Below are 5248 nucleotides of genomic sequence, written 5' to 3'. Positions count from 1 at the left end.
CAATTTCCCTTAGCCTGGTTAAAATATATTCTGAGCATTTTACTATTTGCACTTGTTTAAGGAATAACTCTAGCTAGCATATAACTGACACTAATTCTTGAAATGCATACATATCAGCTTATTTGAATCATCATAGTTAACTAAAAATAATACAGAAGACAGGGTTTCAGTGTGGTTATAACAGAAATCTGACAAGGGGTCCCCAAACATTTTGGGTCGAGGGCCGGGTCAACATACTTCAGACTGCTGGGGGGCCGAGGTATACATTAAATGATGTTTTGTCTTTGCGGGCCAGACAGTGAAGGATACTCAGGTGACAACCCACAGTCCAATTGGACAGCAGTGTCACCTGATGTGGCATGTGATTGAAAACCAGGGAATTACTGCTTTCTGGCTTCCATGTGGATGGGCGGTGCTAGTGCTGCTATTCTATATGCGGACCACCAAAATTTAAAGATGTAGCTGACCGCACCTATAAGTAATACATTTTGTGTGTGTGTGTGTGGGGGGGGGGGGGATGGGAGCCTCAGGGGGCCGCATTCGGCCCGCGGGCCTTAGTTTGAGGACCACTGGGCTAGATAGTGTACTGGTTAAGGGCTCTGCCTCTGACACAGGAGACCTGGATTTGAATCTCAGCTCTCAGTAGCCAGCACCTATTTAGTAAGGAGACCTTGTGCAAGGCTCCCTAACACTGCTTCTGCATGCTAAGTGCCCTCTAGTGGCTGCAGCTTTGGTGCGTTGAGTCTGCGAAGAGAAAGGCATGATATAATTGTTATGTGTCTTGTCTTTGCATGTACGCCTCGCCAAGCACTCTTTACCACTGCGTTCTGGAAAGGCTGTGCACAGCTGCTAATGGGTGTGCACCTGCCACCGAGCATGCTCAGTTCAGAAACATTTGTTCTTACGCATGCCCAGGGCACTCATGGCTGTGAGGCAAACGCAAAAAGAGGGCAAGCATGAGTGGACAGAACATGTACCCTTCAGGGTAGAATGCGGGTTATATGTCCAATACAGAGGGGTGACTGGCAAAGCTAATGGGCTATGGCATTTATGGGAGCTCTGAAGAAGCCTCAGGTATGGCCACTTTGTAGGTTCCCTTTCACTTCAGACGTGCTTTGACATTTGAGCACTTTGACTAGCGAGCTATTAAACTGTATTGGAGATGAGAACTGCAGGTTACGATTTCTGCTGAGTAGTACAAGCCAGCTGGGTGTGTGTTATCAGTGCAGGCCATGTGCTCTCTGTCACAGAACTCCTCTGTCAGGTCCTGGTGGGATAAGCTGCTCTCAGTCATATGTGGCTATCGGTGTGATAAAGGCCTACTTCATACAGCTGGCTTCCCCGATACTCACCAGGGCCTCCTCCTCTCCAGCGACACTTCACGCTGACTTCATCACGTTCTGTCCCAGCATTCAGTATTCCAGTGCTGCTGGAGGGAAGAACAATAAAGCCAATAAATAGGAGACACTTGCCCCCGAGGTGATGCCGTCTGCAGCATTTTTCTAACCGCTCAGATATGGCAAGGCTGAAGGAATGCAGCTTATGCCGCCCATGTGTACTCGGCCATACGGTCTCAGAGTATTATGAAGGCCAGATGGCAGATCCTCGACAGGATAAATGCTGGGAAAATTAAAACCTCACCATTTGTGCCAGTTGGGGCTATTGTACCCAATCTATGCTGTTTTCACTAAACACACCCAGGGTGTATGTCTCTGTGTTTTCTTTTTCTTCTGTGCAAGGGTTTGTACTTCATGGAGATAAAGTACAGTTGTATGTTAGGACATCTAAAATGAATCACTTGTCTGGTCCAAGGGAGTCAGTCTGTCCTTTTAGTTTCAGAATTTATGGGCATTTGTCTGTTTCTTTCCTCTGTCAACGGAACACCTTTATCTAAGTTTCAGTTTTGTTCTGTGTTCTGGGTTGTCTAAATGTTTGGGGGCCTTGGGATTGCACGATATGAGGATATCACTACATTTGTTCAGGATCAGGGCTGCCACTGAGGCAGCCCATATAGGTCTGGAGGAAACTGTGCTTAAAAGACCACTATTGCGAAAAAAGTAGGCAGCTAAAATCAGAACCACCAGTCAGAACCACGCCAATCTGTCAGTTCCCATGCCAATATCCTCAGGAAAGGTCCCACGCCAATATCCTCTATCTTGGGAGCTTCATCTTGATTGAAGATCAAAGATGCGCCCCCGCCAACACACAGCGCCGCTTACCGTCGAGAGGACACTAGGGCTGAAAGCATCTTTGAATTTTGGCTCCAATTCTCCCCATTGGTCTATTAACAGACCAATGGGGATCTTCCTGACTGCCGTTGGTCTGTTAATAGACCAATGGGGAGACTTGGAGCCACAATTCAAAGATGCTTTGAGCCCTAGCTATACAGAGTATAGCTAGAGCTGTGTCCTCTGTGGCGTGAGCGCCTGAGCGGAGCTGTGTGTCGGCGGGGGCGCGTCTTTGATCTTCAATAAAGATGAAGCTTGCAAGATGGAAGATATTGGTATGGGACCTTTCGGAGGATATTGGCATGGGAACTTTTTCTTTAAGGTACAGGTAAGTACTTATGTTAATTAAGATTAATAAAGGAATGTTCTCGTTGTTGTGTTTTTATTTCACTTAACCCTTTGTGGAAATGAGTAAGGGGAACTTTGCACCCCTATACTCATTTCCCCTGGGAAGGGGGTGGGCATCTGGTGTCCCCTTCTTATGCCACCATGAACCTCCCCCCCAGGGAGTCGATGCCCCCACCGTCTCCTGGGGCACTGGAGGTGGGGAAGAGCCCCTTGTCCATGGATTGGACAAGGGCTCTGGGGGTGGGAGAGGGGAAGACTTGGTCACCCCTCTCCCCTGGAATCCCCTCATACCATGGACCATGCAGGCTGGTATAGCTCAGGGTGCGAAGCCCCAGTCGGCCGGGGCTCCGCATTCTGGCTATCCCAGCCTGCATGGGGGACAAGGGGTAATGAGGCTTTTAAAAAATATTGTTTCCCGCTATCTTTTTAACATATCCTGCAAATTTGGTGTTGCTAGGATGTAAGGGGCCTTTGCTATTAACTGCTAAAGTCGGCGGGAATTGATTCACTAAGAACTGTTGTTTGCCGCAGTTAAATGTATACTTTTTTCCTTTGAAATTTTAAAATTGATTTTCTCAAAAACTTTAAGGTCTTTTTTTTTCCCTCTTGTCCCCACTGTTCTCCTTAACACATCTGGCAAATTTGGTGTTCCTAGCATGTAAGAGGGCTTTGCTATTAACTACTAAAGTCGGCGGGTTTTGGCGGGTTTTTAATCACAAACACTTTTTTGTTTGAACTTTTTAAAATCGATTTTCTCAAAAACTAAAAGTTCTTTTTGATTTTTTTAAAGTTGTAGCCACATCTCACCCTTATAATCCATGCAATGTTGGTGATTGTAGCATGTATGGGGGGCCTTGCTACTAGCTAAAACGAGATTGCCTCATTCACGGGAAAAATCCGGGTCGAATTCGTGAGTCCGTTTCCAATCTGGAATTTAATCACGTCGTTTCTGGATTTTTTTTTTCAACCACGGCCGAATAGTCGATTCCATGATTGGTAGGTATCCGAGCATCACTGATTTTGTAAAAATCCCCCTTAGCACTGCATTGGCAACTGGCAAGAGCTCCTGCAGTGTGAATCAGCCCTAGAGAGCAGGGGAGGGAGATGGATTCTTGCTTCACTAGGGAGGGAGAGGAAAGGGTTAAGTGCCACATGAGGCAGTGAAATAGGATCTGGAAGGGAAGATGTCACTCTCCTTATAGCTCCATCTGTACTGATGGCTACAAGGAGTTAATGTATGAGCAGAGAAGGGGGAGGAGTGGAGGGAGGGGGAGACTGCTGTATGCTAGATGGTGAGCCCAGGACCCCCATCCACAGGCACAGATCTGCTGGAGGGAATACAGGGCGAGATGTGGCTGTACATGTGATGATTCATGTTACATGCAGCACCCACACACGTTACACGCAGCACAGACACGCCTGTAATAAGGCTCCAGGCAGCTGTGAGCTCTAAAGAGAGGGTATATAAGATGTGCTGTATTCCTGCTTTATGCTATGGACGTGGTCTCCCTCGCAGCGCTGCACACAGTGGGGGGTATGTGAGCTCTGCAGTCACTGGACATGTGACACCCCCCAGGCTGATAACAGGCACATAACTTTATAATGAAGATGATTGGATGACGTGATCTGAGGTTCTGTCCCGGGAGAGGTACATCTCCAGCATCAGCGAGTGGAAGCGCAGGTAAGTTATATCCAACTTCATATGCGATTTCATGGCAATTTGATGGAGAAAAAAGTTTATTGAATTAGGGGGAAAGCTACATTTGTATTTATTTATTTGTAATCTGTTTCTGTTGAAGGCAATGGTCAGATAGCCCCAGCTGTATGTAAGCAGCCTACAAGTCTCTGGTTAAGGGCTCTGCCTCTGACACAGGAGACCTGGGTTCGAATCTCGGCTCTGCCTGTTCCGTAAGCCAGCACCTATTCAGTAGGAGACCTTGGGCAAGTCTCCCCAACACTGCTACTGCCTTTAGAGCGCATCCTAGTGGCTGCTGCTCTGGCGCTTTGAGTCCGTCAGGAGAAAAGTGCAATATAAATGTTCTGTGTTTGTTTGTTTTGTTTTTCTACTGTCATAAGAATTATATACGTATTTAGGATGTGTCTACACATTCAGTTTTGATTGGCCAATCTTACCACTTCCATGCAGTAGGAGAGCTTACTTACACAATTTCTTCATAGTATTCAACAGCTATTGGTCAGTACAGTAATCATGTATAATTCAGGCTGCCTGCTGGTGAACTATTGTAATGTTACATGTGCTGGAGGAAGTGATCTCTATGGTAAAAGCAGGGTTTGCTGGTAAGGTGTTGGTGTCCGATATCGCAGGAAGGTTCTCAGGGGTCTTGTGGGGTCCAGACCTGGGTGGGGCAGAACTGATCAGCAGACACAGGTGGGATATACATGATATTAGGCAGGCGGTTTTAATGCTTTGGCTGATGGGTGTATATATGTATATATGTATATATCTCTCCGCCCTGACATCAGACAGCAGGCGTGGGAGGGGAGAGGGCGTCACTGTTGCTAGTGGTGGGTGTGTATATATATATGCATATATAGGTATATATTTCCCCGCCCTGACGTCAATCACCAGGTGTGGGAGGGGAGAGGGCGTGGCTGCTGTTGCTAGGGGTGGGTGTGTCCTCCTGTGACGTGTGCGAGGCTATAATAAGGCT

The sequence above is a fragment of the Hyperolius riggenbachi genome, chromosome 4, assembly GCF_040937935.1.
Source record: "Hyperolius riggenbachi isolate aHypRig1 chromosome 4, aHypRig1.pri, whole genome shotgun sequence".
Classification (NCBI taxonomy): Eukaryota; Metazoa; Chordata; class Amphibia; order Anura; family Hyperoliidae; genus Hyperolius; species Hyperolius riggenbachi.
Note: the sequence above shows the minus strand (reverse complement) of the source record.